The 13,306-nt window shown below is 36.3% G+C and overlaps 1 protein-coding gene across 1 annotated transcript in view; it reads left to right on the forward strand.

The window, feature by feature from the left end:
- The window catches only part of NBDY (negative regulator of P-body association), a 57,434-nt gene extending 44,733 nt beyond the window's left edge, over window positions 1-12,701 (forward strand). Inside the window, exon 3 of the mRNA XM_024988382.2 lies at window positions 12,461-12,701. The gene's annotated coding sequence lies outside the window, so the exon portion shown is untranslated. The remainder of the gene's footprint in view (window positions 1-12,460) is intronic.
- The last annotated feature ends 605 nt before the right edge of the window (window positions 12,702-13,306 follow it).

The raw sequence follows: 13,306 nt of genomic DNA on the forward strand, positions 1-13,306 counted from the left end.
AAAATCACTAGATACAAAATTAATGCACAGAAATCCCTTGTTTCCTATACACTAACAATGAAAAATCAGAAAGAGAAATTAGGGAAACAATCTAATTCACCATTTCTACAAAAGAATAAAATACCTAGGAATAAACCTACCTAAAGACCTGTATGCAGAAAACTATAAGATACTGATGAAAGAAATAGAAGACAACACTAACAGATGGAAAGATACACCATGTTCTTGGATCAAAAGAATCAATATTGTAAAAATGACTATACTACCCAAAGCAATCTACAGATACAATGCAAACCCTATCAAACTATAAATGGTATTTTTCTCATTGTAGTTTTGGTTTGCATTTCTCTAACTGTTAGTGATGTTAAGCATTTTTTCTGTGCTTCTTGGCCATCTATATGTGTTCTTTGCAGAAATATCTATTTAGGTCATCTGCTCTTTTTTTTTTTAAACTGAGTTGTCTGTGTATCAGATTTATTGAGCCCCATGAGCTCTTTGTAAATTTTAGAGAATAATCCCTGTTAGTTGCTTCATTTGCAAATATTTCTTCCATTCTTTGGTTTTCCTTTTCAGTTTGTTAATGATTTCCCTATCTGCAAAAGTTCCTGAGTTTAATGAGGTCCAAATTGTTTCTTTTCATTTTTCTATTTCTTTTTCTAGGAGGCGGGTTCACCAAGATATTACTGCAGTTTATGTTAAAGAGTGTTTTGCTTGGGTTTGCTTCTAAGAGTTTTATAATATTCCACCCAACCTTTAGGTCTTTATTTCATTTTGAGTTTATTAGGGTGTTAGTGAGTGTTCTAATTTTATTCTTTTACATGTAGCTGTACAGTTTTTCCAGCACTTATTGAAGAGATTGTCTTTTCTGCATTGTATATTCTTAACCTCCTTTGTCATGGATTAATTGGCCATAGATGTGTGATTTTATTTTCAGCTTTCTGTTTGTTCCATTAATCTATTTTTCTGTTTCTATGTCAGTACCAAACTCTTTTGATAGCTGTAGCTTTGTAGTAGAGTCTGAAGTTGGGGAGCCTGATTTCCTCCAGCTCTGATTTTCATTCTTAAGATTACTTTGGCTCTGCAGAGTCTTTCATATCTCCATACAAATTTTGATGTTTTTATTCCAGTTCTGTGAAAAATGCCATTGATAATTTGATAGGGATTATAATGATTCTGTAAATTGTTTTGGGTAGTATAATTATTTTGACAATATTGTTTTTTCTGATTCAGGAGCATGGTATATCTTTTCATTTGCTTGTGTCATCTTTAGTTTCTTTCATTGGGGTCTTATAGTTTTCAGAGTACTGGCCTTTGCCTCATTAGATTGGTTTAATCCTAGACATTTTACTGTTTTTGATGTGATGGTAAATGTGGTTGTTTCTTTTATTTCTCTGTCTGATCTTTCCTTGTTAGTGTATAGAAAAGCAACAGACTTGTCTGTATTAATTTTAAATCCTGCAGCTTTACTCAGTTCACTTTTGAACTCCACTAGTTTTCTGGTGCCAACTTTTGGGATTTTCTATGCATAGTTTAAAGCCTTCAACAAACAGTGACAGTATTACTTCTGATTTTCCAATTTGCAATGCTTTTATTTCTTCTTTTTCTCTGATTCCCTTGGCAAGGACTTCCAAAACTGTTGAATAAAACTGATGTGGGTGGTCATTCTTGTCTTGTTCCTCATCTTGGAGGAAATGCTTTCAGCTTTTCACCATTGAATATAATGCTAGCTGTAGGTTTGTCATATATGGCCTTTATTATGTTGAGGTAGGTTTCCTCTATGTCCACTTTATAGAGAGTTTATCATAACTGGGTGTTGAATTTTGTCAAAAGGTTTTTCTCTATCTATTTGCATGATCATATGGTTTTTGCTTTTCAGTTTATTCATACAGTATATCACACTGGTTGATTTGAAAATATTGAAAAATCTTTGTATCCCTGAGGAAAATTCCACTTCATCATGGTGTCTGATTAAAGTCATATTTTCAATATCAGTACTTGTGATTGGTCTGTTCATATTTTCTAGTTCTTCTTGGTTCCATCTTGGGAGACTGTACCATTCTAAGAATCTGTCCATTTTTTTCCTGGTTGTCCATTTTATTGACTTACAGTTACTTATAGTATCTCTTATGATCCTTTGTATTTCTGTGATGTCCATCGTAGTTTCTCCTTTTTCATTTCTAATGTTACTGATTTGAGGCCTCTCCCTCTTTTCTCAGTAAATCTGGCTATAGGTTTATCAGTTTTGTTTATCTTTTCAGAGTCAGATTGTAGTTTCATTGAAATTTTCTATTGTTTTCTCCATCTCTATTTCTTTGATCTCTTCTCTAATCTTTATGATTTCTTTCCTTTTACTATTTTGGGGTTTTGTTTTTTTTCTCTTCCCCTAGTATCTTTAGGCATAAGGTTAGGTTGTTTATTTGAGATTTTTCTTGTTTCCTAAAGTAAGGTTGTATTTCTATAAACTTCCCTGTTAGAACTGCTTTGCCACATCCCATAGGTTTTGGATCATTGTGCTTTCATTTTCTTTTGTCTCTGTGTATTTTAAAAAATTTCCTTTGATTTCTTCAGTGATCCATTGGTTGTTTAGTTGTATATTGCTTCCCCTCCACGTAATTGTAGTTTTTACAGTTTCTTTTTCCTTGCAGTTGATTTCTAATCTCAATAATTCTGTGATCAGAAAAAGATTCTTGATAAGATTTCAATTTTCCCACTGAGTCTAAAAGACTTTTCTTTACATCTGTGTCTCCTTTGCTGCCCTGTAAGTAGGATCATCGGTACCACCTTTCTAGATTTCATATATATGTGTTAATATATGGTTTTTGTCTTTCTCTTTCTGACGTATTTCACTCTGTATAATAGGCTCTATGTTCATCCACGTCATTAGAATTAACTCAAATGAATTTCATTGTAGAGCTAAGTAATATTCCATTGTATATATGTACCACAGCTTCCTTATCTATTCACCTGCCAATGGACATCTAGGTTGCTTGCATGTCCTAGCTTTTGTAAATAGTGCTGGAATGAACATTGGGGCACATATGTCTTTTTCAATTCTGGTTTCCTCAGGGTATATGCCCAGTAGTGGGATTGCTGGGTCATATGGTAGTTTTATTCCTAATTTTTTAAGGAATCTCCATACTGTTCTCCATAGTGATTTTATCAGTTTATATTGCCACCAACAGTGTAAAAGTGTTCCCTTTTCTCCACACCCTCTCCATCATTTATTATTTGTAGACTTTTTGATTATGGCCATTCTGACCAGTGTGAGATGATTCCTCATTGTGGTTTCGATTTGCAGTTCTCTAATAATGAGTGATGTTGAGCATCCTTTCATGTGTTTATTAGCCATTTGTGTGTATTCTTTGGAGAAATGTCTGTTTAGGTCTTCTGCTCACCTTTTGCTTGGGTTGTTCATTTTTCTGGTATTGAGCTGCATGAGCTGCTTGTATATTTTGGAGATTAATTCTTTGTCAGTTGTTTCATTTGCTATTATTGTCTGCTATTCTGAGGGCTGCCTTTTCACTTTGCTTATAGTTTCCTTCTTTGTGCAAAAGCTCAGTGGTAGAAGGAGAGTGTGGGATGATTTGAGAGAATAGCATTGAAACATAGACATTACAATATGTAAAATATATGACCAGTGTGAGTTTGATGTGTGAAGCAGGGCACCCTAAGCTGGTGCTCTGTGACAACCTGGAAGGATAGGGTTGGAAGGGAGGTGGAGGCGGTTCAGGATGGCAGAGACACATGTATACCTATGGCTAATTCATACTGATATATGGCAAAACCATCACACTATTTTAATTATCATATATAAAATAAATAAATAAATATTTTTAAATGATTTCAACTTTCTTAAATTTACCAATGCTTGATTTGTGTCCCAAGATGTGATCTATCCAGGAGAATGTTCTGTGTACAATTGAGAAGAAAGTGTATCCCTCTGCTTTTAGATGCAATATCCTATAAATATCAATTAAGTACATCTGATCTAATATGTTATTTGAAGCCTGTGTTTTCTTGTTGATCTTCTGTGTGACTGATCTTCCATTGATGAAAGTGGGATGTTAAAGACAAAAGTGCCACTATTATTATGTTACTGTTGACTTCTTATTTAATGACTGTTAGCTTTTACCTCATACATAGGGATTCTATGTTGGGTGCATGCATGCATGCTCAGTTACTTCAGTCATGTCTGATTCTTTGTGATCCTATGGACTGTAGGCTGCCAGGCTCTTCTGTCCATGGGATTCTCCAGGTAAGAATACTGGAGTGGGTTGCCATGCCTTTCTCCAGGGGATCTCTCCCACCCACGTATCAAATCCAGGTCTCCTGCATCTTCTACATTGCAGGTGGATTCTTTATGTTGAGCCACTGGGAAAGTCCATGTTGGGTGCATATATGTTTTCAATTTACAATCTTCTTGAATTGACCCCTTGATTTTTATGTAGTTTCCTTCTTTGTCTCTTACAAGTTTATTTTAAGGTTTATTTTGTCTTATGACAGCATATATATGGGTCTTGTTTTTGTATCTATTCAGACAGTCTGTGTATTTTGATGAACATTTAATCTATTTACATTTAAGGTATTTATTGATAGGTATGTTTCTACCACCTTTTTTAAATATATATGTTTGCATTGCCATTTTGTTAGGTTTGTTAATTTTTTTCAATTTATTTTGTAGGTCTTTTTCTTCCCTTCCTCTTTTGTTCTCTTCTGTTTTGATTTGATGATTAAACTTGGTTTTGTGTTTAGACTGTTAGAGTGTTTGTTTTCTTTTTCGTATTTATATCTAGTGTGGATTTTCAGTTTGGGTTACCATAAAGTATTAATATAGCAGTCGATATATAAACAGGATTGTTTTAAATGATTGGTCTTTAATTTATTTTTTAATTAAGGATAATTGCTTTACAATACTGTGTTGGTTTCTAACATACAACAATGAAAATGAGACTTAACTATATATATATAACTTCTGCAATGCAGAAGATGCAGAAGACCCAGATTTGATCCCTGAGTGGGGGAGATCCCCTGTAGAAAGGCATGGCAACCCACTCCAATATTCTTACCTGGAGAATCCCAGGGATGGGGGAGCCTGGTGGGCTGCTGTCTATGGGGTCGCACAGAGTCAGACACAACTGAAGCTACTTAGCAGCAGCAGCTTCCCATTAACTATCTATTTTACACACGGTATTGCATATGTGTCAATGCTACTTTCTCAATTTGTCCTGTTCTTTCCCTCCCCCATTGTGTCCACAAGTCTGTTTGCTACATCTGTGTCTCGATTCCTTCCATGCAGATAGGTTCATCAGTACTGTTTTCTAGATTCTACATGTATGCTTTACTATATGATATTTGTTTGTTTGTTTTTTTCTTTCTGACTTCCTTCATTCTGTGTAACAGGCTATATGTTCACCCATCTCAGTTCAACTGATTCACATTTATTCCTTTTTATGGCTGAGTGATATTCCACTGTATATATGTACCACAACTTCTTTATCCATTCATCTGTCAATTTACATCTGTGTTACTTTCATGTCTTGGCTATTGTAAATAGTGCTGCAATAAACACTACAGCACATATGTCTGTTTGAATTGTGGTTTTCTCAGGGTATATGTGGAGAATAAAATGGCAACCCACTCCAGTACTCTTGCCTGGAAAATCCCATGGATGGAGGAGCCTGGTAGGCTGCAGTCCATGGGGTCGTTAAGAGTCAGACACGACTGAGCGACTTCACTTTCACTTTTCACTTTTCATGCATAGGAGAAGGAAATGGCAACCCACTCCAGTGTTCTTGCCTGGAGAATCCCTGGGACAGGGGAGCCTGATGAGCTGCCATCTATGGGGTCGCACAGAGTCAGACACGACTGAAGTGACTTAGCAGCAGCAGCAGCAGCAGGGTATATGCCTGGTAGTGGGATTTCTGAGTCATATGATACTTTTCTAAGGAACTCACATACTTTTTTCCATTGTGGCTGTATCAGTTTATATATATTCTTACCAACATTGCAAGAGTGTTCCCTTTTCTCCACATCCTCTCCAGCATTAATTATTTGTAGATTTTTTTTGATGATATTCTTTCTGTGTGTTTTAATTTTAAATACATTTCCAGTATCCTGCATTTGTACTCTCCTCACAATTGCTTGTTTTTATATCATATTTTTGTGTAGTTCATTTCCTACCTTTATTCTTGTCTTTATCCATCAACTTTTTTATTTGTAATGGTCTTGCTTTTTGTAGTGGACTTTTCTTTTCTACTTACAGAATTTCCTTTAGCATTTGTTGCAAACATAGTCTGGTGTTGCTGAATTCTCTTAACTTTTTCTTGTCTATAAACTTTGAGTTCTCTGTTGCATCTTAATATGAGCCTTGCTAGGTAGAGTATTCTTGGTTTGTAGGTTCTTCCTTTCATCACTTTAAATATGCCATGCCATTCCCTTTGACCTGCAAAGTTCCTACTGGGAAATCAGCTGATTACCTTATGGAGTTCCCTGACATGGTATTTGTTGCTTTTCCTTTGTTGCTTTTAATATCTTCTTTGTTTTTAATTTTTGTCAGTTTGATTAAAATGTAACTCTCTGTTCCTCCTTCAGTTTATCCTGCCTGAGGTTCTCTGTGCTTCTTGTACCTGGGTAACTGTTTCCTTTCCCATGTGGGGAAAGTTTTCAGCTATTATCTCTCCAAGTATTTTTTTCAAGTCATTTCTCTCTCTGTTCTCTTTCTGGGATCCCTATAATGCAAATGTTCATACATTTAATGTTGTCCTAGAGGTCTCTTAGACTGTCGTTATCTTTTTCTCATTCTTTATTCTGTTCCACAGCAGTTGTTTCCACCATTCTATCTTCCAGCTCACTGTTTTTCTGTTATTCTCCCTCAGTTCCTCTGATATTGATTCTTTCTAGTGTATTTTTAATTTAACTATTGTATTGTTCATCTCTTTGTTTGTTTTTTATTTATTTTTATTGAAGGATAATTGCTTTACAGAATTTTCTGTCAAACCTCAACACGAATCAGCCATAGGTATACATATATCCCCTCCCTTTGAAACTCCCTCCCATCTCCCTCCCCATCCCACCCCTCTAGGTTGATAAAGAGCCCCTATTTGAGTTTCCTGAGCCATACAGGAAATTCCTGTTGGCTATCTGTATTACATATGGTAATGTAAGTTTCCATGTTACTCTTTCCATACATCTCACCCTCTCCTCCCCTCTCCCCATGTCCATAAATCTATTCTCTATGTCTGTTTCTCCACTGTTGCCCTGTAAATAAATTATTCAGTACCATTTTTCTAGATTCCGTATATATGTGTTAGAATACGGTATTTATATTTCTCTTTCTGACTCACTTCACTATGTATAATAGGTTCCAGGTTCATCCACCTCATTAGAACTGACTCAAATGCATTCCTTTTTATGGCTGAGTAATATTCCATTGTGTATATATACCACAACTTCTTTATCCATCATCTGTTGATGGACATCTAGGTTGTTTCCATGTTCTAGCTATTGTAAATAGTACTGCAGTGAACAGTGGGATACATGTGTCTATTTCAATTTTGTTTTCCTCAGGGTATATGCCTAGGAGTGGAATTGCTGGATCATATGGTGGTTTTATTCCTAGTTTTTTAAGGAATCTCCATGCCATCTTCCATAGTGGTTGTATCAATTTACATTCCAACCAACAGTACAAGAGTGTTCACTTTTCTCCACACCCTTTCCAGCATTTACTGTTTGTAGACTTTTTGATGAGGGCCATTCTAACCCGTGTGAGGTGATATCTAATTGTAGTTTTGATTTGCATTTCTCTAATAATGAGCAATGTTGAACATCTCTTCATGTGTTTGTTAGCCATCTGTATGTCTTCTTTGGAGAGATGTCTGTTTAGGTCTTTTTCCCACTTTTTGATTGGGTTGTTTATTTTTCTGGTATTGAGTTGTATGAGCTGCTTGTATATTTTGGAAATTAACCCTTTGTTAGTTGTTTCATTTGCTATTATTTTCTCCCGTTCTGAGGGTTGTCTTTTCACTTTGCTCATAGTTTCCTTTGTTTGCTTTTAGTCCTTCTGCATCTTTGTTAAACATTTTTTGCATCTTCATAATCTGTACCTCCATTCTTTTCCTGAGATTTTGGATTATCTTCACTATCATTACTCTGGATTATATTTCAGCATATTGCCTATTTCCACTTCATTTTGTTGTTCTTCTGGGGTTTTATCTTGTTCCTTCATTTGGGATATATTCCTCGTTCATCTCTTTTTGTCTAACTTTCTGTGATTGCAGTTTCTTTTCTGCAAGCTGTTGGACTGTTGGATGAGGCTATCTAAGGGCCTTTTGCAGGCTTCTTGGTGAGAGGATCTGGTTCCTTCCTGCTGGTGGTTGGAGCTGGGTCCTGTCTCTCTGGTTGGCAGAGCTCTGCTCAAGAAGGCTTTACCCAGCCTGTAAGCTGATATGTGGGACTCTGTTCCCTCCCTGTTGGTTGTTTGGCCTGGAACATCCCAGCACTGAAGCTTACAGGCTGTTAAGTGAGGCTAAGTCTTGAGTAGAAAATGGTGTTCTGCAGGAAGGCTTGTACCAATGAGTACTTTCCCGAACTGTTGTCTACCAGTGTCTTTGTCCCTGCAGTGAGCCACAGCCACCCCCAGCTCCACAGCAGACCCTCCGATACTAACAGGTAGGTGTGATCTAGTCTCTTATGAGGTCACTGATTTTTGCCCATGTGTCCTGATGCTCACAGGGTCTTGTTTTCCCCCTCCAATAGTGCGGTTTTTCTTTCTTCCTGTCCCGTGGAATTCCTGTGATCACCCTCACTGTCCATCAAAGCCAGATTCTCTGGGGTCTCCTTCTCTTGTTGACCCAACCCCAGGCTGGGAATCCTGATGTGTGGCTCAGGACTTTCACTCTGTCTCATTGCCACTTCTGTGTTGTGTTTGGATACTGGGTACCAATTTTTGGTAGATTCCTGTGTTTTTTTATCGATTGTTCTTTAGCAATTAGTTGTGATTTTCATGTTTTAATGAGAAGGTGTTGCTTATGTCCTTCTACTCTGTCATTTTGTCAGCCATCTGTATAGCCTTTATCAAGGTCACTGCAGCAGTACATATGAGGCTTGTCTTGGGCACTACATGATGAACAGACCACACTGGCTGCCAGAATTTTATAATGTATATAAAGGTTTTAATTGGGTTCACTCCTGTATATAGGTCATCCAGATAGTCCCCAAAACATATTATGCTCACAAGACCATATCCTTGAAGGAGCTTCTAGTGGAGGGATGACACGTGGATGCATATTCCAGGGGTAGAGAGAAAGAAGGGGCCTCCAGCAAGATCTTCCAACAGTTTCATTCACCCCATGACCTATAATTATTTATCTTTGACTTTAGCCATTTTGATTATGACTGTGTCTTGCTGTGGGTCTGTTTGGGTTCAATCTTTGTTTTCCTGTACCTGAATATTTTTCCTTTTCCAGGTTTTGGAAATTTTCTTCTATAATTTTATTAAATGTATTTTTACCCCCTTATCTATCTCTTCTCTTTCTGGAACCCCTATAATGTGAGTGTTTGTATGCTTGATGTTATCCCCAAAATCTCTTAATCAGTTTCCATTTTTAAAAATTTAGTTTTCTTTTTCCTGTTGTGCTGCTGATTTATATTCTATCTTTCAGATAGAATGCATTCTTCTGTATGCATTCTTCTGTATCACCTAGTTTGCTGTTCACTCCTTCTAGTGTGTTTTTTATTTACTTTATTTTTACTTCTTTAAAAAATGATTTTATTTATTTATTTTTGTTTGTGCTAGGTCTTCATTGCTTCATAGGCTTTTCTCTAGTTGTGGTGAGTGGGGGCTACTCTTGTTATGTTGCACTGGCTTCTCATTTTCATGGCCTCTCTTGTTACAGAGTATGGGCTCTAGGGTGCATGGGCTTCAGTAGTTGCAGCATGTGGGCTCAACAGTTGTGGCTCTGGTTGCTAGAGTACAAGCTCAGTGGTTGTGGCATGCAGGCTCAGTCGTCCTGCAGCATGTGGGATCCTCCCAGACCAGGGATCAAACCCATGTCTTCTTCATTGGCAGGCGGATACTTTACCACTGAGTCACTAGGGAAACCTTATTCTTTACTTCTGCCCTATTTTATATATATATATATATATATTTTTTTTTCTGCTTCCTTGTTAAAATTTTCATTGTGCTCATCTATTCTCTTACATCATTTAGTTAGCATTGTTATTACTAATGCTTTGAATTCTTTATCTAATAAATTGTTCATTTCTGTTTTATTGGTTCCTTTTTTTCTTTTTCAAATGAGAAAAATTCCTCTGTCTTCTCAATTTGCTTATTCTTCTCTGTCTCTGTGAAATTAAGTAAAACAATTATCTTGAAGGGATGTCCTTATGTGTGAGTCTATGTGTGCCTAGTGACTTTCGTGATAGAGCTAGATTTGATGTGAGCATAAGTCACATCTTTTCTCAGGGTGTAATAGCATCTATCATCGTGGTAGAAGATGGGGCTGAAGAGTCAGGGGCTAAGGCAGAAAGCAAATGTGAAGAGGGGCTTTCCCTCTGTTCAGTGACTGTCACCACCCTATTGGGGGTTGGGTCAGATCTCAGGTTGCTGGAACAGAAGCCCTGAGGGTTGAGTCTGAAGTACCTCAGTTCCCTTGAAGTGTGTATTCTTCTGCTTTCCAGCACAGTCTCCCTTAGCCCCAGAGAAAAGCAGTGCTGGGGCAAGAGGTAATGGTGTGGGTACTGAACAAGGGTCAGGGCATAGAGTATGGTATGGCAGTCTGGCCACTTTCAGCAATCTGGTCTTCCTGTGATGTGCTGCCTGTGCTATCAACCACAATGGCTGCCCAGTCCCTGCTCAGACATGCTTAGTGTCTGAGTCACTGTGACATCTTATAGCTGAGCTCTTTCTTCATTTCTGACTGCTTTTGCTTTAGTGGGGAGCTTGAGTGTGAGGCAGATGGGGCTACAGTGTTTGCTTGATTCAGGCTGGGGCATACACCAGATTGGTCACAGGGAATGAGTCAACGACCTGTGTGGTTTCAATTCAACCTTTCCTGCTTCCTTTCCCTCCTTCAATGGAGCAAGCAAGCATTCAAGTGCTCATCACAAAGAGAGTCAAGGCTTCCCACAGCACTCTTGAGCCTCCAGTCAGCCAAGGGGGCGCTTCCATTTGTCAGACTCCAGGGGTGGGTCATCTAATATGTTGCTCAAACTACTCACTCTCCAGTGAATGTCTATGCCTGTATAGTCTCCCTTTTCCTCTGAATCTTCTCCCAGAGGCACAAGTCCTAATCTGATCATTTCTTTTCCCTTCCTACCCAATTCTTCATGTATCTTTCTTTCTTACAACCTTGATTGTTCAGGAGTCTTTCTGCTGGTCTTCAGTTAGTTTTCACTGAGCATTTTTTTCCACTTGTAGATGTATTTTTGATATGTTCATGGGGGGAGGGCCACATCCTCCTACTCCACCATCTTGATTTGAGTCCTTAAAACACTTTTATATATAACACAGAATACAAATAACTTGATAGAAAAATGTTCAAGGAACAGACAGTTCTTAGAAGGCAAAATATTAATGACCAATAATGATAATTAATTAACTTCCTTATTAATCATTGAAGTATAATTCAAGATATCATTTTTAGCACATCACATTTGCAACAATCAAAAATCTATGTAATCTGTTTTAGGGAGGATGTGGTGATATATACACTGGTTATGAGAGTGTGTATTTTTATATTAGCAGCATTAAAACTTTAAAGTGTGTACTCTTTGACACATAATTTGCTTATGGAATCTATGGGAAAATTCTTACATATAGACAAATATGCTTTTTTATTATAAAGAAAAATTTCAAAGATAGAAATTCCTTTTGAGAGAGGAATGACTATTCTGTCATGCAGTATAATATTGTGAGCTGTTGAAATATGTAGATAGATCTATTTTGATAAAGAAAAATCATTAATATCTTATTAAGTGGTTAAAGTGAATTAAAACAATTTGCAGAATGAACTAATTTATATTCAAACTGTCTAAATTTTATATTACTGTAAGTACTATCTGTATGAACATTTAAATGCATAGAAAAGGATTTAGAAAGAACTGATACCTGTGATTTCTTTTAGAAATAGAACTGAAGAAAAGTAGAAGTTTGGTGACAAGGATAATTTTGTTTAGGTTGTTTAAATTATATACTGTTCAATTATAAACATGTATTATTTCTGTAAATAAGTACAGATTTTCTGGAGAATAAAATACACCAGGTATAAATAATATGCCTATTATCAGCATCTTATGACTTTGATTTAATGTTTATGAAGAAATACACTAATAATTTTGCTTCCCTTATAATCTGCCTAGAAGGAAATGTGGGGTGTTACCTTCTCAAGAGACATATCTAATCTGTATAATTATTGCATTTCTCAATATAAATGAATAAATTGTCCTCTTTTATATCTTTCAGTCTTATGATATAATCATCAAAATTTCACCTCCTGTATTTGGATGGATTCTGGGACATGACCAGTAGATCTCTAAATTTGAAGACCCCAGCCTGGATTGTGGTGACCTCACCAAAGCAAATAATGCCTGTGAGGTGGTCCTGCAGCAGCCAGTCAATGCTCTCTTTTGGTGACACTCAGTCTTTGCTGTATAACTTTGAATTCTTATAAATCCATTAAGTTTCCAATAAAGTTTTTCTCTCATTTGCTGTTAGTTCTATATGACTATGATCTAGTAAATTGTCAATTTTCAGTAAAGGTTTCATAGTAATTCCAAGCATCAGTAAAATTGGTATCAAAGTATGACCTTCTTCCTAAGAATTACCATTCACTGATTCTTTATAGTGTGAAAATACCAGAAGAATGAGGGGGGAGGATTGAGGGGAAATATGAAAAATAATTAAATTCCCAGCACATTCTCTTTACTATCAACTTTTCTATGGTATCTTATCTATTCTATGGCATTCCTTATTCTTCTACATCTTAACTGCTTTCTTGGTCAAGATGGCTGCTATGCTTTTCATTTGCTATTTTCTAATTTACTTCTAAAACACTCAGTATTAAACAAATAGGTTATCTTAATTAAAAACATTAATAAAAATTATGATAAAAAATAAAAGGAAAACGGGAAAATTTCAGTCAGCAATTTTAGTATTTTCACATTGTTCATGTATTTTTCATAAATCATAGGAAAAATTAAAGTTAAATTTTGGAGATCTTTATGTACATTAATATAAAAATGATGCAATAATTAAAACAACCTATTATTTATGTAGAAATGTGTACACAAGTCAATATAACAGGATATA

The sequence above is a fragment of the Bos taurus genome, chromosome X (assembly GCF_002263795.3).
Source record: "Bos taurus isolate L1 Dominette 01449 registration number 42190680 breed Hereford chromosome X, ARS-UCD2.0, whole genome shotgun sequence".
NCBI classification, from domain to species: Eukaryota; Metazoa; Chordata; class Mammalia; order Artiodactyla; family Bovidae; genus Bos; species Bos taurus.